General features: G+C 40.8%; 1 protein-coding gene across 3 annotated transcripts in view; it reads left to right on the forward strand.

The window, feature by feature from the left end:
- Window positions 1–21453, forward strand: part of PLXNA4 (plexin A4) — a 1021577-nt gene that overhangs the window by 616119 nt on the left and 384005 nt on the right. The window lies entirely within an intron of this gene.

The following is a 21453-nucleotide window of genomic DNA, read 5'->3' on the forward strand; positions in this document are numbered from 1 at the left end:
ATATTACATTATATTCAATAATTGCTTTATTGCACAGCACAATTTGAATGCCTTTTACATTGTCTTAAATATAGACAGAGAAATATATATATATATATATATATATATATATATGTGAGGGCACCGACTCAAGTTGAACTGCTACGTTGGGAGTGCCGGTCCTTGGAAGTAACTATATATATATATATATATATATATATTCTGCTGAACTACCATATGTAGTGTGACCGAAACTTAGGAAAGTAATGACGAGTCCAATTGTAGTATATAGAAGACACGGATATGACCATACTTGATTTTCATTTCAGTGGACATGTTAATACTTAGTAGACACATTATGGGGGGGAATTCAATTAGCCCCACAGGTATTCAGTTGTCCCCAATAGCTGGCACTATCAGGTGTTTTTTTTTCACCTGCCCAGAGGCATAAGTGACGTTTCTTTCGCGGCTTTGATATCAAAAATTTATGGATCCGGGAACTTATCAGGGATCCATGTGTTTTTGCATGAAAATGTGTTAGTTTTCACACAAAAAAGAAATATTTAATTGAATCGTTTTTGTTTTTTTATGCGACAATGCATCGGACACAATTGAATGTGTTCAATCTCATTTACCACCACCTAACAGTATCACTTGATAGAGATGACTCACATTAGTCATATAATCTATTGAAACTATGACACAGGAATTATAAATAGGTGTCATGCACTATTTCCCAAGCCTGCTCTGCTTCTTAGCACAATCTAACAGTGATAGTTTGAATTTCTGTTTAGAAGAGGTACAGTAACTCTGCATAACAATAACTGCTGTTCTTCTTTTTAGTGTTGAAGACTCCCATGATAGCTGTTTAACCTAATGGATAGAAATTGCTGTGTGAAAAAAGAGATTAATAACAATAGCTCAAGTTAAGTTTACTGCTAGCTATTTAACCCCTTTCAATCTGAGCTACTGCCGTCAGTGTGAAATGTGCTTCATAGCCAACTAGCAGGGTACTTACTATCTGACAAGAACAGAAGACATAACTTTTTTGTCTCCTTCGATTCTGCTCATGTTCACAGATTGCTGAGAGCCACAGACACCATCTCGTCATGAAACAAATGTGCTGGCCTTTTGTAGCGTTCTCCAGAGTGCACTAACTAAAGGTTAAATCTTTGCACTAGAAGAGAATTGGGAAAGTGTATTGCAGAGCCCTCTGGCTATGAGTAAGCTGATTTCCCTTTAAGGACTCCCTCCCCCCTTTAACTATGGCTAAGATGGTTTTATCATTTTGATTGAGCTAATATTGAAAATTTTTATCAGTTAATAAGTAGAGAGAGTTAAAAAAAAATCAAAAAGCTTCTAACTGTCATATTACACGCACAGCCTGTAAAATTCCACATAGGGGCATATTCAATTAGCTGCAGTGTTTACTAATTGTCAGCTACAGTAATTACTGCGAGGTGTGGGGAAAGTCTATCCAATTAAACAGTATTTTTCCTGTGTCATAAATCAGGGATTACTCACTGATTACGCATAAATGGCAGAATTTCTGGGGTTTCCTCGTGTGATAACCCCTGATGGGACTTTTTTTGCACAGACTTTTTCTCGCAGTTCTTGATGCGGCAAGGAAAAGTACAGCTCCAGGGATTAATCCTGCAGCTAATTGAATATCCCCCTTAGAAGCAGATTTGTTGGTACGTTATCTCTCTCAACTTTATCTCTCTCCAAACCTTGCTGCATTTCCCTCCAAGTACCAAATTAATGAATCTCATCCCATATGCCCAGAGAGAAGTACCAGACCAGGTTTGGCTAGCAATTTATTGCTACTGTTATTCTTGGGATTTACGTTTTAGATGCTACCCCTCTGTTTTACCCCTCACTAATGACATTATGCCCAGGCTAGCGGATAAATGCTTTCTCTGGTCATAGCAAAATAATCCATTCACTTAGGCTTGGTCTAATTGATTGACCCTGGGTTTACCTTTCTTAGCGAAAGTCTTCTGAATTATTGCTAATAGATCTCAGGTAACTGAAGACGCCTACAGAGAATAAGATAGAATCTCGCCCCTCTTTTAAACCATGTTGCTTGGTTGACTTTCAGCCTGCATAGAACAGGCACCGTCTTTCATTTCACCTTTTTTCTTTTTTAAACTTCTTAGCTGTCACCAGAGAGGAAAAGAAATATGTGATGCATGATTGGTTTGCGGGAGAATTACACAGCCCTTTGTCTGCCTCTTATGCTGGTAAGAGGCTGGGTTTAGAGGACAGGTTTCCAATCTAGCAGGTAGACAAGCAATGAGATAGATATTGCAAATGCTTATTGTAGCAAAATGTCAGCGTGTGCTTCACAAGAACAAAATGACCAACTATCTCTAGCTTAGCCTGTAATATGAGTGATCAGGAGCTTTCTAGCCTGCCCTGTGGGAAGATGATATTTGGAAAGCCTCATTAGTACTCTCTTTACAAAAAAACATATACATACAGTACTATAAATGGCATAATGCAACAAACAGCAATGTCTGCATCACCATAATACGCTGTTAATGTACTCGTCTCCAACTTGCAGCTGTGCACCTGTTGTCACACTACTGACAACTTACTGAGATTTGAGTTCCCCTACATCATAATATACTGTAAGTTAGATAAGTTAATTTATTTATAAGTAAGACAAGTTCATTTATGCTCAAGTTAGCATATCAGTTTCTCAGAAATGTAACTTTGTATCCACCTAGTTGCTACTCTTTAAAGTGTACATGTTGTGTATAAACATCCATTTCTCCCTGATAATCTGCTGACATATATTTAATGAGTGTTATTGTACTGTATGTGCGGTAAAAACACTTTGTGGATATTATATATGATCTGCCGGGATGTAGTTGACATACCGATGTACGGGATCCCGGTGGTCAGTGTCCCAGCTCCGGAACCCCAACACTTGTCAGAATGCTGTCGCCCGAATCCCGAACAAACTTATGCCAGGGAGCAGGGGCATTTTAGCAGAGAAAGGGGTCTGTGCAGACTCCAGGTGGGCCCCCTTCTCTGCATGGCGCAGCAGTCTCCGGCATCATGTCGGAGTCTTCTGCGCATGCGCAGGTCTCCGGGAACATGGCGCCCAAATTCACTACTGCATATGTGCGGTGACTATTTTGGAGGAGATTTTCGCCATGGCTGCAGCACCCGACGCTGGACTCCGGAGAGGTAAGTATTAAAATATGGGTGCAATGTGTGTGATGTAGGCCCCTCCTGGACCTAGGGGCCTGTGTGCACCACACACATTGCACCCATTATAGAAATGCCAGGGAGGGTTAGGCTCAGAGGTACGGCTAGGCTGAGGGGGGATGGTTAGAGTTAGGCTGCGGGAAGGGAGGGTTAGGGTTAGGCTGTGGGGATGGAGGGTTAGGGTTATCATTATGGTTACTTTACTGCAGCGCCCCTGTCAGGATTTCAGCAATCTGAATACCGGTGTCGGTATTCTAACCGCCGACATCCTGACTGTCAGGATTCCATACTCAACCCAATCTGCGATGCCTGTGCATCCTTCTTGGTAGCTTAATAAGCATGTGATGTTCCAAAGTGTCAGATTTTTTTCAGCTCCAAGCAGGTGATTTACATTACATCGCAGGAAACAATGGATGTACAGCTAGAGAGTGGACGATTAATAGTTTTGCTGCTAGGTTTTTATATAAAAAAATCTATAGATTAAAAGGTGTAAACTGCATAGTAGGATACTTGAGGCCTGATTTTGAGTTTCATACAAGTCCATGTAGTGGATGGATCTTTTGATTTGTTTGCACTGCACATGCTTCTAATACAAAAATACACAAATCTGAGGAATTATTGGCAAATCAGAGTAGCCTACACCCCACACACTCAGTGAGTGTAACTGGATGACAATTGGGTGGTCGCTTCTAGGATAGGTATTCTGAGTACTTGTCATGGGTATGTACTGTAGGTGGAATTCTGGGCTATTCACAAAGATCTGGCTGTAGTCAGTCACTTCACCATGGTTAGAGCTGGTGCAAAGGCATGCTGATTGTCATGACAGTTACTTTCACAAGTAAATGGACAGGAGCGGTGCAGCCGCATTGATTCGGGCAACTCTGAATACAGGTAGAGATGTGAATTTAATAGTACAAGATGGAATATCTTGTGCCTTCTAACTGCAGCTCAATCCTGACTCATGAGAGCACCAATCCTCGAACAGCATACAAAGTACAAAGAGAGCAGCCCATAAGCGCTGTTAAAAGAAGTTCTCTCTATCACTCTCCCCGAAGAGGCATCCTGTATTTTCCAGGAAAATATAAAGAAAACAAAGAGATTTCATTAATCAGAGATAAACAGCCATATCTCATGCAGAATGTAGAAGCCCTTGAACTTACCCCAACTCAATGAGATGCGTTCATCAAAAGATTTCTTTAGAATCTACCTGATCTAATACTTTCCCCAGGTTATTGCATCAGTTTCATCACACTCACAGGAAAGGGACTCACATAATAATTAGCAGCTGCATTCACCAAAACAGAGCTGGCCAAACCAGTCCTCGAGATCTACCAACAGTTCACATTTTCCAGACCACCTAGCTGGTGCACAGGTGTAATCATTACTAATTAAGATGTGCTGCATTCATTCCTAACTGACAATTCTACAGAACTCCAGGAGGCCTGGAAAACATGAACTGTTGGTAGATCTCGAGGACCGGTTTGGCCAGCCCTGCACCAAGAGGTATCTTCAACATGGTCCCTTTGTATAGGTAGTTCCCATAGCCCACCACCGCATGTGGTACATAGTCCAGACAACACCTTCTGCAGTAGTAAAAACCCAAAACCAAAACGTATGGCCCAAAAAATATCCAGTGGCATGTATTGGCACACATGGTATATCTTGTAGTGTTAAAAAAGATTCACCATCATTTATAAAATCTTCATTGAAAATAAAAATTCATAAAATAAGTCCATCCAATGGAGAACTCCCCCCCCCCCCGCCTCCCCCGAAAAAAAAAAAAAAGGGAAGTTGGTCCAATTTAAACCATAAAGACCATGAGTAAAGCTACCCTCGGCAAAGTCCCGTGAAAAGAATGGGAGAGAGGAATGTTCAGAAAGATGAAAAATATCTATGGTGTACCCAGTGCTGATGGAGTCAAACCTGGGGGTGTCCTCTTAATCACCAAAGCATTTTGGAGTATACCTCCTTCCTCAGCGTGTAAAGCTGAACAAACCATGCTGGCCATTTATATCCTCATACAGGGCCATATGATCTAGCAACCAATAGCATTTCTCCTGGTAAATATGCATCTATCTTTACATATAATCACAGGTAACAACAATAATATTAATACAATTTTAATTTCACAAATACAAAACATAAAACAGGTTAAAATGGCATACAAGTATCAGAAGTATTAATTTTGGTATGGACCTCTCCGTGGGGTGGATGCAAAGTCGTAATTATCTACAGATGTAGCCATGCTCATCTTACTGCTATGCAGCAAAGATTAGCATGGCTACAGTGGCGGATCCAGGGGGGGGGGGGGGGGCACTCGGGCCCGTGCCCCCCCTGTCATTTGTGGCAGTTTTTTTATTTTTATTGGAGAGTAGCAGCCACAGCTCTGCTGCAATCTCCACCTGACAGAGCCGGCGGGCACTAGGGAAGTTGTCCTCGGAGGCTCGGCGGCTGCGTGCTGTTAATGTAGCAGGCTGAGTGCAGTGAAGTGCACCTAGCCTGCTGTGTGCACAAACTCAATCCCAGAGTCGCGGTAGTCCCTGGAGGATCGGCGGCTGCCTGCTGCCATAATACAGTGGGGTGCTGTTATGTGCCTGGACCCGCTGAATATCATGCTGGTTACTGCTGGGGAGCATTACTGGAGTCCGCGGGAGTGGGCTCTGCGCTGTGGGAGACCTATCCCAGGGAAGGTGAGTGAGTCAGTGAAGTGTGTGTGTTGTTTATGTGAATGTGTTATATCATGCATGATGATGACAGACTTTTTTTGTATTAAAAATTTTTAACTTTTTTTTAAGTGTGCTCCTTTCCCTCCCCACTTGTACTGTATGTGTATCATAGGGGCCCACATTACACTTACTCATATGTCACCCTCTCCCTGTTGCCTACTGCCAGTCTCCCTGACACCCATTGCCAGTCATCCTCTCGCTGTCACCCATTGCCACTCTCCCTGTCACCCACTGCCAATCACCCTCTCCGTGACCCTATCCCCCCACTGCATGTCACACTCTCCTTGTCACCCACTGCCAGTCACTCTCTACACCACCCACTCTCTATCACCCACTGTCAGTCACTCTCCCAGTTACCCTCTCTCCCACTGTGTGTCACCCACTGCCAGTCACCCTCCACATCACCCATTGCCTGTCACTCTCCATCAACCACTAGCTGACACGCACTGACTGTCACTCTACCTGTCACCTACTGCAAGTCACTCTTTCCCTGTCCTGTGAAGCCACGCCCCTTGTAGTGGAGACATACCCCATGTAGTGGAGACATAAGCCACACGCAAATGTACTTGCCCCTTCCATGGTGCCCCCCCTGCCATTTTCTTTTGGATCCGCCCCTGCATGGCTACATCTTTATAGTGTATGTGTTTTCCTATATTAGAATTCCCAAGTCCTTTCCACAGTTACAGTCATCCGGTAGCTGGACCTCTGCAACCGGAAGTGCCACCCCAGAATGCTACAGGTTCACTTTGTGTGTTGGCTGGTTGAAAGACATTCCATTACTCAACCACCTGAAGTCGCTATGTGTCACTTCCGGTATTTGACTCGCAAATAGGAAGTGTGGGAGCGAGGAGATCATAAGACAGTTAATGTAATTGGATATATTTTTGGAAGTAAAGCTTTACTTGGATTTTACTATTGCAAAAGGCATTGTCTGGGCTGTGTACCACATCCTGTTGTGGTCTGTGAGGGCTACCTCTACAGAACGCAGCTGCTAATTATTGTGTGAGTCCTTTTCCTGTTAGTGTGATGAAGTTGATGCTATAACCTGGGGAAAGTATTACAACAGGTGGATTCGAAAAAGACTGTTGATGAATGCATCTCATTGAGTTGGGGTGAGTTCAAGGGCTTCTACAATCCGCATGAGATATGGCTGTTTTTCTCTGATTAATGATATCTCCATGTTGTATTTATAAGTTCCTGGTGAATACAGGATACCTCTATGAGATTCCCAAATATATATAGATAAGGTATTTACTTATAAGCATGCAATGATGTGGTAATGCTGAAAAAGGCCCATGCTGTATAGTAATGTATCTTCTTGTCTGAGCTGAAGTGAAGAAAGCAGGAATGGCCACCCTTATTTTAGATTGTTTATTGGAACTCTATCAAGAGAGAAATACAAATGTGAAATGGTTCCCATCTAAGAATGAACTTTGTGCAGCAATTCTTGGCTGTTCAAGTGAATCACACGTTGAATATAATCATATAAAAGAATGACAGACGTTACACTGATTGTTTTTGTTTATGTTGTATCAGAAACCTGATGTGTTTCAAAAGCGTCTCCTAGAGATGTAAGCTGGCGAATTGGCCAGCATGAGAAAATGGCAGATTAAATGAATTTTCCCTCAGGACTTGTGTCTTGGCTGGACTTAGTCACTGCTCGTGACATTTATCTGTTACCAGTACCAGCAGTCTGAAAGATTTCTGCAGGAAATGGTTTTCTATCTTGAAATATCATGTGTGATGTTGACCTTTAGTAAGTTTCATCTTTGTGTTAATGATCTTGTTCTGGGATGGTGGCTTGCTAAATACCTCACACAGCTACATGAAATGAATAGAGACCATGAATATGTTACATTACTTGTTTTCCTTTAAAAGTCATGTTCCCAAATAAACTTGGATTAATCAAGTTACATTTTTAATACATACTCTCAAATAAGCAGCAGTTTGCACATTGAATAAGCTATGGAAAAATCAGTCACCATTATGGCATCAGATCAGTGTCAGACTGAGGACGAAATGGCCCACGGGAGAATGTTGTAGTAGGGGGGCCCATGCTTAGGGGTGTGGCCAGCCTATATAGAGGCTTGGTTAACCATTAGAGTATGCATGGTCTGGGCCCCTTGATAAATATATATATAGGCCTATAAAAAATACTGTTAGTTTATGAATGATAATGTATCAGCTTGCACTGTAGAACTATACCATAGACCTGTGCAACATAATGTAACATACAGTAGGTATAATTCAAGTGCACAGTCTGGACCTGATCCCTATGGAAGTGGGTGGGCACTCATGTGATGGGACCAACCGGGTGGGTTCCCCTGTACCCCTGTAGGCCAGTCCGACCCTGCAACTGATACCTGTCTGTGTAGTTGAGTGAGTCTTTATGTACTCTCTACAGACTGTATCAGTAATAGCCAGTAGAAGTGATGCTGGAACCATTATGTAGTAAAACAATTCAGTGCTCTGGAAACTATATGTTTTCTCACCCACTGAGCAAAATCTCTCTGCGGTATATGTACCATAGACCAGGGACGTGCGGTGAGCTAAATCGCTCAGTAGCACTGGCTAACCCCAGAGCCAGATTTACATGCAATATATGAGCCAAAGGGTACATCTGGGCATTATACACAGGAGCAGCATTATAAACTCCTGGAAATCTGGTGAGTTTTGATTAGAGATGTGTGGAAAGGATACACAGGTGAGGTACTGCATCACCTGCCATAGACTTTTTACTCCAGAGTTTGGGCTATAAAAATTATTAGAATAATGCAAAGAAGATATTTCAAACAAATTATCAGTATTTTTCATATATTTTATTCAGTCAAAACTCTGGTTTAAACGTAAGTATGACAGGAAAGGCTCTGCCTCACCTGCCTCACCCCACCGCAGGTCACTGCCATAGACAACTTTACCTATTGTGTATATATACAGAATATACATTTATAGGGTTAAGTTAGGGTTAGGCTGCTTGCTAGGGTTAGGCTGAGGCTAGGTGAAAATAGTACTGTCAACATTCATATTCATATTATCAACAAGTTAAACATAGCGACATTGTGTCAGTATCAACATTGTCAAACTTTGAGATCCTGCAGACATTCTGAATGTAGACTTTCACACCATACTGACATTCTCGTGTTGACATCCTGAACGTCAAACTCATGTACTGAACCACAACCATAGATGAGCTACAAATACAAGTATGTCTTAACTGTAATCACCTTGTATACTGGGATTTGTAGTCCAGACATGGCTGACAGTTTAAGCCAACCTTAATAAGATTTGTTTTCTCTTTCAAGATATTTACTGTGTTTGCCAAAATTGTTTCTGGATGCTGCTTATTGATACAAACACTATATGTATAAATACATGTCTTATAAACTGGGAAATACTTGATTGAGGATGTGGAATGGGAAGCCCATTTTCTGTAAGGTGGCTTTCACCAATTTTATCTCTGATTGTTGTATTTGACAGCAAGAAAACCTCTGTGCATGCCAGACATGCATAAATAGGATTAGTTACCCACATTAATTTATTTGCTAGGGCACAGACCCTTATAACAGCATACAGAGATTAACGAGGATTAACAAGACATTGCAGGAAAGAATTTTCAGAGATGCGTAAGTATATAGTTTACTGCATTAACTACATCCTGCACTGTATAATGAAATTGTGACAGTAATTCAAGGGCCAAAGAATTCAGTACTTAAAGGTAAAACATGTTAGAATATACCACTGGTACAATGAGTAATAATGAGCCATATGTAACACCGTGCTACTGCTTAGACTGGACACTGCTTACCAGGGCCGTAACTAGGTGTGTGTGCCGATGGTGCCTTGCCCACAGCACAACTGCACTAAAGGCCCACCATCTGGCAGCACACCCCCACGTATGACCATTTTCGTCAGTGAGGAAGTAGTGTAAGTTCCGCTGGGTGTCGGCACCTGTCTCTTGCCGCCACCTCTGTAAGGGATGGGGAATGGTGTGGCATGCGCCATTTGTTGTAACAGAGCGTCCATCAGGTGATTCCGCCTGTCAGACCCGCCTGAGAGTGGGAGCGCTACTGCAGGCAGCAGCTCCATTATATGATCAGCCGCTGTTCTGCCTGTGAGACCTGGCGGCGGGAATGGAGAGGGAGTGGGAGTGGGATCACTACTGCAGGCGGCAGCTCCATCACATGACCTCCTGTGAGACTCGCCGCCGCAATGGAGAGGGAGCGCTACTGCAGGCGGTAGTTGGGTTACTTAAGCCGCTGCTGCTCCCTCTGTGAGAGCCGCCTCTGGCAATGAAGAAGGCCTGGGAGCGCCTGTTCATGAGTAAGTGTGCCTGGCAGGCTTGGCTGCTGTAGCGTCCACACAGGTGAGCAGACAACACACACACACACAACCCTCTGCTGCCAAATGTGTAAAAAGGGACTCTGCTGCTGTACACACACACACACCTACCTTTACTACCAAATGTGTAAAAATGGACTGCTGCTATACACACACACACACACACACACACACAAACCCACACCTACCTCTGCTGCTGTACACACACACACACACACACACACACACACCTACCTCTGCTGCCAAATGTGTAAAAATAAACTGTGCTGCTATACACACATACACACACACACACACACACACACACCTACCTCTGCTGTCAAATGTGTAAAAATGGACTGTGCTGCTATACACACCCACCCACACCCACCCGCACCTACCTCTGCTGCCAAATGTGTAAAAAGGGACTCTACTTCTGTAATGTGTAAAAGGGGGTCTAAATCCTGCCTAATTTGTAAAAGGGGACTTTACCTTATGTACTATGTAAAAGGAGGACTCTGCCTGTCATAATGTGTAAAATGGGGCTCTACCTGCCGTACTGTGTAAAATGGGGCTCTACCTGCCGTACTGTGTAAAAGGGGGACTCTGCTTGCTGTAATGTGTAAAAGTGAGCTATGTGGCCATGCCCCTTCCCCTTGAAGCCATGCCTCATTGGCCCTGTTTTATATTTGGTGGGGGGTGGGGGTGGGGGCGCCTATGCTGTTTCTTTCACACAGCGCTAAAATGTCCAGTTACGGCACTGCTGCTTACAGAGGGACCTTGCAAAAGCCTCAATCATGATGAAGTCAGGCAACAGTGAATTTAGATTTCAGTAAAAGGTGGGAATTTAATTCCAGGCGAAGAGTGTGAATTGCCTTTGCTGGGCGTTTAAACAAGGTGACGGAACCGCATCTCACACCCTTTGCCTGGCCAAATCCCTAATTAGCTTAAATGTGCTCACTACCCTATGGGGTAGAGAAAACGTTTGTGCGAGATCAGACTGCCGTAAAGTGCTGCTACTGCACTGATTCGGCCATGTGAAGTCATCCACCTGTACTTGATCTCCAAAAGTGCTTTGGTTTGTGGAGCAATAGGCTGTGTTTATGGAGGACCAGAAGCATCATCCTATTGGAGAATTTGAGCAAACTAAGGACATATTTTAATGTTTTATAGCATTAAATACTGCATTGTATAATAAAATTGGTTAAAGTACTTCTGGAAGCAAATAATTGTATACTTAAAGATCAAACACAGTATCAAGTATCTATCATCATAGCCCAAATGTAACCACTCTAGTGCTGCTACAGTATCTCCAGACTTTTATCCTTTAGAACAGGTATTCCAAACCTCTGTCTTCAATGCACACTAACAGTCTAGGTTAAAGTGCTATTCATGCTTGAGGACTGGTGACTTAATTAGTACCTCAGTTATTTTCATTTAACCAGATGTGCAGAAGTCTGGATATCACTAAATCCTGTACTGCTGCAGTGCACTTCTGCACTGCTGGGTGCCCTGAGAATCTGGTTTGGGGATGCCTGCTTTAGAGCATGCAAAACAGCCACAAGGCAATGCAAAATCCTCTTTAGTGAAGTTAATGTGTTTCAGTACTACAGGAGATATAGTCAAGCTTCAGCTAGGTACCAGAGAGCCAAAGGTTTACTCTATTTGATGTACATGTGTGTGAACACTACTATAGTAATTCTAACAGCATACTTGCCTTCTTTGGAAATCTTTATGGGATAACTGGAGGGATGGTCATGGTGGGACGTGCTGCTGAGTTGCCACGAATTGCATCATTGAGGCCACACCATGGTTATACAATGTTGCAAATACCATCAAACCCCTTGGCCACCCACTTCCTTGGAGAAGTAGGCAGGACCTGGGAAGCTGGTCTATTCTCCCCGAAGTCCAGGAGAGCTTCCCGAAATTTGGAAGCATTCTGGACCTTCTGGAAGAGTAGATGAGTATGTATAAGTGATGATGAAAAACATCAAATACTTAATTGATTTTCACAGTTGAATACTAACAAAGAATCTCTCTGAAGCTGGTAGAGTTTACTTCAGACTGTTAACCTTTTTTTTCAAAATTCTTTTATGTTATTAATCACTTCATCCACTTCTAATAGAACAGATATCATTTTGCCACACATGCTGGCAGATATCATATCCTATGGAGGAAATTAAGGACACTTGCCCTCCTTAAAGCAAATATCCTCCCCGAAGAGGCTTTTATTTTCCCAAAAGACTTCTTAAAATCAGTGTTTGCAATATTTTAAATGTAGTTCTTGTCAAATTACCAGCTTCAGAAAGATTTTTTCCTTTTATGTGAAATGTATGTCTTTAGGTAATATATGGCCGATGTAATTTGCATAAATGAGCGTAAGTAAACGTGCATGTAATTTGTTAGCAATGTTTTCTACAAGGCATGAAGAGCAGACAGAGAGAGCATTTGGAAGGAAGTCACATACATTAATGAATACATTGACCTGTGCCAGAGTGATTAAAAAGCCACAGTTACAACTTGGGAGCTTACATTTACTAGTGATCATTTCCTGATAAGTAGGATGAGTCTGATAGTTGGTAGAACTTGTAATTATACTTATAGAGATTTTAGCTTGGGCAGAAATAATCCATCTTTGTGTTTTTAAGAGAATTAACTCAATGGATCATCTACATTTTTGTTTGTTACCCAGCAGAGCTTATTGTTTAATTGAACTGTATAAGATTACACACACACACACACACACACACACACACAAACACACACACGTGTGTGTTTGTATGTATGTATGTATATATATATATATACTGTATATATAGTATATTTTTAATCAATATTTTAACAAACATAAATGGATTTAACAGCACAAGTGTGTCAGTCACAGGAAAGAACAAGAAACCCTAACATTTATAATAGTAAAGCCGGTCATACTGGCATCCAATATGTAGTCTTCTATGTAGCACCAGCTTTCATGGAAACCCTCTTGGCCTCTATTGTATGAGATGTCCCGATGCTCTGATCTTTTCTCTCCAACGTTTGTGCAGCTGTTACACTGTGGCCTTATGAAAGCAATCATTGGTGATTATTGGAATGAGGGACCTTATGAAAGCCATCATTGGTGATTATTAGAATGAGGGACCTTATGAAAGCCATCATTGGTGATTAATTTATTGGAATGAGGGACCTTATGAAAGCCATTATTAGTGATTATTAGAATGAAGGCCCTTATGAAAGCCATTATTAGTGATTATTAGAATGAGGGACTTTATGAAAGCCATGATTGGTGATTATTAGAATGAAGGACCTTATGAAAGCCATTATTAGTGATTATTAGAATGAGGGACCTTATGAAGGGCATCATTGGTAATTATTAGAATGAGGGACTTTATGAAAGCCATCATTGGTGATTATTAGCATGAGGGACTTTATGAAAGGCATCATTGGTGATTATTAGAATAAGGGACTTTATGAAAGGCATCATTGGTGATTATTAGAATGAGGGACTTTATGAAAGGCATCCTTGGTGATTATTAGAATGAGGGACTTTATGAAAGGCATCATTGGTGATTATTAGAATGAGGGACTTTATGAAAGGCATCATTAGTGATTATTAGAATGAGGGACTTTATGAAAGCCATGATTGGTGATTATTGGAATGAGGGACCTTATGAACGGCATCATTAGTAATTATTAGAATAAGGGGTCTTATGAAAGCCATCATTGGTGATTATTAGAATGAGGGACCTTATGAAAGGCATTATTAGTGATTATTAGAATTAACTATAAAGATAGCTTATAAAAGTAGGTCGGATCCAGGCATTCATTGCCTGGGGGAAGTTATGCATATTTATGCATCAACTTACCTACCTACAGAATGAGCAAAAAAAGTTATTTTTGTGGCTAATTATTCTTTAGATGTCATTGAAGGTGTGATCTCGGCACATCAGTGACAGGGTGGAGCAGGCACAGCATTGAAGGGGTGACCGCGCTGGGGCAGGCACATCAGTAACAGCAGGCACAGCATTGAATGGGTGGCCCATGTTCGTCAGGCACATCAGTGAAGGGGTGGAGCAAGCGCAACATTGGATTGGAGCAGGCATATCAATGAAGGGGTGGAGCAAGCACAACATTGGATTGGAGCAGGCATATCAATGAAGGAGTGGAGTGAGCACAGCATTGAAGGGGTGGAACAGGCACAGCATTGAAAGAGTGGAGTAGACAGATGTAGGAAGGCACTGGTTGTTAGGTAGGAGATACATCAGATATCTGGCTTTATTATTCAATGAAGGCCATGCTATACAATCTTGAAAAATAATTTCAGGGAGATTGTAAAAATTATGCCAGTTGAAACACTGGGCCTTCTATATCCAATCCAATTTAGTGACTTGAATGGCAACACAATGATATCCTTTTTTATTTCCAAAACAGTTAAAGCAAGATACAGTTATGCACTGTAAATACTGTATGTGGAGTATAATAGAGGCTTCTAATCAAGTCAAAGGGGCAAATGTAAAAGGTTCCGTTTGTCAAAATTACTATTTTGTTTTGCAAGTTTGCTAAATGATTTAAAGCAGGGATTTTACCTAGTCGATACCTATTTCATTTGGCACTCATGTCCGGACTGTCTTTCCATCTGTATCTCCTTTCTTATATGAAACTAGGAACTACTTGAATAATTTATATAGTTTCAATATAAGTAAAACTTATAGAGAATACAAACTCAGTCATTTTAAAGGCATCACATCCAAAATACATGACACATTAGTACACATAACTTCTCAATATAAAACACACTCACTACATATAATCAGCATATATCTAAATGTAATTTCAAATAGTCCTACTATCCACGTACGTTTTTAATAGATATTACAGAGTGTATGTGAGTGTGGAGAAACTTGATAAGGAGGCATGCTGCTGTACATCACTATGAATCATCAGTCATTCAGGGGAATTTCTGTCAAGTCAGCTCGGTTACTTACTTTGCTGAAAGTAGTTGCACCCTGTATACCTCACTGAAATAGCATGTGTTAACATTTATACACAATAAATTTGATATTAAAACTAGAGATGTGCAGGCTCAGTTTTCAGAAATCCAAGCCTGTCCAAACTTCAGGGATCTGAGGGAATCTGTGCCGTGGCTCGGGTTCGACTTCCAAATAGAGGCCAAATGGCTTCATCCCAGCATCACATCTCGCGAGTTTTGGATTCAATGTAAGTCCTTCCCATAGTGATTTGGGCCCCATTTCACAGCAGATGCCAAAGTGAGAGCACATCTACTGGACTACCAGGGCAGGAATTAATAATAATAATAATAATAATAATAATAATAATAATAATATTATTATTATTATTATTATTATTATTATTATTATTCAATCAATATATGTCATTTACTGGTACACAATCCAGAGCTCCTAAGGGCAGTGTTGCTGTTGTTAACCATCATTATTGGTACACATGCACCAGTACAGTGCACCAGTGCACATGCACTGGTGCACTGCTCACTGCTGCTGAGGAAGCATTAAAGCAAGGAGTCACTGTTTTATATTTCTCTAGTTAACTATTGGCTGAGCTACTGTAGTTAGCAAAACATTCTATTTTATTTTTTATAGTGCAGGTTAGGAACATCTATAATATTACTTGCATTTATGTCACACTGATGCTGTAACTTAACTGCACAGCACATTGTTGGTGTTTTTTGTCACTGCCAAGTCTTTCATCCTAATATAGAGCCAGTATGAACCCTTATTGCACAGTGCACACTGGTGTTTTTATGTTATTGCCTTGACTACATTGCAGCCCAAAGATCCATATATAGCAGTATTACCCTTTGTGCACACTGTTGTTTTTTGTCACTGCCTAGTATACAATGCAGCCCAGAGCTCCTAATATAGGGCAGCATCATTGACCTTTTTGTGGTGCACAGTGCATGCTGTTGCCTGCAAAAGTTTTTGGTGAAAAGTAAAAAAATGTTTTGGTTTTATTGTACAACTTGTGTGTGCTGTACCCCACTGCATTCACATAAATGTAAGCACTGTGACTCTGCAGTGTAAGTTGTCATTTGGGGTAAAAAAAAAAAAAAAATTGTACAACTTGTGTGCACATTGATATGGATAACAATCAGTTGAAACAAGAGCAGGACCAGCAACCAAATACTAGCGCTGCAGATGCTGCCAGTCATGATAGTACTACAACATCTATTAAAGGTGGTCCAAAGAGCAGAAAGTGTAGGAAACGGCACCTGAAATTTAAATCTTTCACAATGTTAAAAACAGAAGTACAGTTGCTATGGAATCCAGAGCTGAGAGGGGCCCACCTTCCCTGTTACAGGCATATATGCTATGTACAAGGATGTAGGTACAGTACCATAGGTGCTGCTGTTATGGGGCCCAGAACTGATAGGGGCCCACCTTCCCTGTCACAGTTACATGTGCTATATTCACGAGAGAACACGATTGTACTGATGATCATCATATAACATGGAATACACAAGATTTAGCCTAAACCCCCCAAAAAAACTTGTGTTGACCATCTTGTGTCAACTATTGTCATGCTGACCTTTCACCTTGTTGACCTTTTGTACATATCAACTTAATGCATGTCGACCATATGTTGTCGACCTACTGACTATCTACCTAGACATTGTAGATCTACAGTATTATACTACACCTGTTGTTAATACAACTTTCTGTAGTACAGGTTGAGTATCCCTTATCCAAAATGCTTGGGACCAGAGGTATTTTGGATATCGGATTTTTCCTTATTTTGGAATAATTGCATAACATAATGAGATATCATGGTGATGGGACCTAAATCTAAGCACATAATGCAATTATGTTTCATATACACCTTATACACACAGCCTGAAGGTAATTTAATACAATATTTTTTTATAACTTTGTGCATTAAATAAAGTGTGTGTATATTCACACAATTCATATCTGTTTCATATACACCTTATACACACAGCCTGAAGGTCATTTAATACAATATTTTAAATAACTTTGTGTATTAAACAAAGTTTATGTACATTGATCCATCAGAAAACAAAGGTTTCACTATCTCACTCTCATTCAAAAAAAGTCCGTATTTCGGAATATTCCGTATTTCGGAATATTTGGATATGGGATACTCAACCTGTATTATGTTTGTTACATGTTTCAGAATCAAATAATTAAACAATTTAAATCATTTAAACAACTATATATATATATATATATATATATATATATGGAACAGGACCTTGTTTACGCATATAGATGTTGACTTTTTAAAATTTATAATGACGTCCAGCATTAAATGAATCCAGGGCGCCGCACTCCTCCTTACGCCCCCCAAGGGCCGACTCTGCACGTATAAGAAACAGTGAGAGCGCCCAAATATGTAAAGTATTTACTAATAGTATTTAAAACTCACATCAGTTTACATATATAAGCATATAACCAGGCTTGGTATGTCCATGCTGCTACAGCATTGAGTCTCGCGATCCGGAAGCCCCAGTGCTCCAAGCCTCAGATTCAGTGCCGGTGACGTCAGTCCACAAGCGTCACACCATCTAACCCAAACGTGTTCTGTCAGTCCAACTTCGCCAGTGAGCGTGGCTCACTCACAGATACTGTTGGCGTTACATAGGGTTGCCAATCACGCTACGACCCAGTGCCGATGATATCGCATACCGGGTGCTAGTATATACATTCTTATAAAACAATAATTTTCAACATACAACAGTGAACATAAATTCAACTTACAGTGGGGAAACTCATGGGTAAATCCGTTGTCTTAAAACCTTGGCAGTATCTTAACACAGCCACCTGAGATTTTTGTCTAATTCCCGTTCATAATCCAATTAATCTATATTCAAGTACCCTTAGGTACCATCCCCAGTGTATTATATTCAATATGGATACATATCTCTTAGGGCACTAAAACATACTTAGTCCATTATTAGCAAATATTTTAAAATACCTCAGAATACCCCAAAAGAATCTCCACTGTTTACATACAATTCTTGATTCATTTAACATACAGTTATAACCACCATAAAATAGAAATTAGGCTCTAGGGATAATGTTGTAGGTACCCTGCAGGGACTAATTTGTTCATCATTTAGATATATATAAACGAAGACATTACATTTATTAATACACAGCTGTATTATCCTTTGACCATCAGCTAACAACACCAAGGTGGTACTGAAGGGTCTATAGAGCAGATATATTAAGCCTGGAGAAGTGATAAAGCAGTGATAAGTGGAAGGTGATAACGCATCAGCCAATCAACTCCTGTCATTTTTCAAACCCATAATGGTTGGTGCATTATCACCTTCCATTTATCACTTCTTTATCACTGCTTTATCACTTCTCCAGTCTACATACATCTGCCCCAGTGTCCTGCTGAGGAAGCAAGTCTGGCCCCACCCCTTGGCATATCCAGAGCTGCCCAGGGGCACATCCTGCCATGTTAGTTACGTTATTATGCTTGGCCGTACAACTCACAGAGAGCCAGGGGCTTGGCCGAGCAGCTCTGCCTCCTGCTGCTCTGCTCTGCTGCTCGTTACACTGAGACAGGATGGCCAAGTATCACCGCCTCCCGGCACTCTGCTTGGCTGCCCAGCATACACAAGTACTTGTTTCAGTTGGAATATATACTATATTCCGACTGTTGGGATGCCGGCATTCACATGACCCACTGCGGCATCCTGACATTGAAGATCCCAACATCAGAGGGAGTATGAACTCCCCCCACCATCGCCTACCCTAACCCTCAAGGGGTGGTGGCTAGGGCTAACCCTCTGAGGGTGTTGGCTAAGGCTAACCCACCCCCACCCCAGTGTCTAACCTTATGCCCCCCAGTGCCTAACCCTAGCCCCCCTCCTTGGGCCCTAACCCTAACCCCTACCCACCTTCGGGATGTCTGCTGTTAATGATCCGGCGCCGGTCTTCTCAGTGGTGTTGGTATTCCAGAGTCAGTCACATGACCACCGGCATCACGACAGGAGTTTCAGTCTATTGAAATCTGTTGTGTAATACAGTATACCCCAAATTATTTTCAACATTTCATATAAAGGTAATATGCATTGTATTTCAGATATATTTTTCATGGCCCACTGTAGAACTTGGCACAATGTGAACAGTGCACTGAGCATCCACATAAAGATCATTAGAAGAATTTATTAAATAGGCTTCTATTTGTATTATCTTGATGTATCACAATCAATGTAGGGTTAATACTGAATGTTTAACTTCTAACAAAAATGCACCTACACTTACAAAATATCTGACACATGTATACTGTAATTTATACAAATAGATGCCTGAGACCTCCTACTGTCAGTAGGGGAACACAGTGTGAAGAGTTATGCAGCACCAAAAGGGTTAATCCAAATTTGCTCTTGGGGGAAGGATGTAGGTCAGGGTCCAAACACTCACTTATTGAGTGGCACACTTAATACAATATTGATTTTGGCATGTGTAATGAAACCATAAAAAAAGCCTTTCTCCAAAGTAAATAGATAAGACAAATAGGAAGAGCCAGCCTCTGCAACATGCAGACTTGGCAAGTGCGCTGCTAGCGTAAAGAAGAAATTGAAAAATCAATGTGTAATAATAGTAACTATTAAACCCATTATGAACTGAAACTTTATTGGTCTGGAAGGGATAGGTAATAAAGCTTCTGACATGATTATGACATTATCACTATGATGTAAGAAGAGATTTAATCACACTATGCTTCTTCCCTGTAGCAAGGATTAATCAATAACCTCAGAATGTTCTCTATAAATGGTGCATTATTGTCAGTTTAAAGACTTTAAAGACTTTCAGTATTTGCATAACGTGATAAATTTGAACAAAAAGATAAATTGTCGCTTGTGCTGCAAACCCTTACAATAATGGGGTGTAGTCAAAATGTCGGCAATCACAATCTCGAATTGTGATGTCAACAGTTTCAGAATGTCGAGAGGTGAAATGCTGACATTGTCAGAATGTTGACATTAGGGTTAGGCTGTGGGCAGGAAGGTTATAGTTAGGCTGCAGAGGGGAGATTAGGGTTAGAGAGTTAGGGTTAGGGAGGTAGGGATTAGGGTTAGGGATAGTGGAGAAATACTTGCTTAAACGTCAGATTGGAGGTCTGACCTGGAAGTCACAGTCATATGACCACTGGGAACCGGAAGACGCCGCTGTAGCTGTTGCTGACGTTTGGAGCAGGTAAAGGGCCATCAAAGAAGACATGTTGACATTCCTAAACTGTCTACATGATGATGTCAATATGATGACTCTCGACATACGGTTCTCAACTCCTTTAAAACTGTGGAGAGTGAAATAGTCTCCCACTACATTCCATTTTGTGAGTGTGATGGTGGGAATGCAAAAATGTGTGTAACACAGTTATATGAACATTAGCATTTACAGCAGGCGAATTACATTTACGGTACATTACATGTGATTTAGAATTGGGCCCGTAGTCCGAAGTGCCTCATGTGATATAAGCATGGTAAAAGTTTGTTCAAAGACTTATTTATAGTGTGTTTTAATTTCATATAAAAGGCCAAACTCTATAATTCATTTTGCAATTGATAATAAGATGTATCCGCTTGCAAAGCACTTTATGCTGCTAGCATACAGTACATACCTACATCCAATAAGCCATTTCAGTCTGAGATCAATGAAATTTATCATAATACAAGACATGAATGGACAATTAAGCCTTGGTCGTATTTTAATTAAAACAGACTTTCATTACCAATGAACAAGCAATCTTCCTTGGATATATGCTTTCTTGTCGCATAAGCCAATATTCTCTCTGTGAGACTATCGACCCTAACTTATTGATTTTCATCTTTTCCCCCTTCTTTTTCATCTCCTCCCAAGATAATCACTAATATTCTGTATGAGCACAGCCAAGAGGAACTGTGAAATAATGTTGAATTGGCTTTAGAACTTAGTATAACTGAACAAGAGGAGGCATAAAACAACAGGTATTAATGAGAGATCATGAACTGGTGCTTGTTTTACTCTGATCTTCTCTGTTTACCACTTAACATTACTACTTAGTGTCCAACGCAGACCAAAAGGGAATAATGCTTTAGCATGGAACTTTTATTCTTTTATTATGTAACAATAGCAACGTCCATATTGTATCTATTGTCAGAAGAATCACATATTACTGTAAAATTACACATTAATAAGCACCTTTATCATAAAAAATGAAA

The sequence above is a fragment of the Pseudophryne corroboree genome, chromosome 6 (assembly GCF_028390025.1).
Source record: "Pseudophryne corroboree isolate aPseCor3 chromosome 6, aPseCor3.hap2, whole genome shotgun sequence".
In the NCBI taxonomy this organism is placed as follows: Eukaryota; Metazoa; Chordata; class Amphibia; order Anura; family Myobatrachidae; genus Pseudophryne; species Pseudophryne corroboree.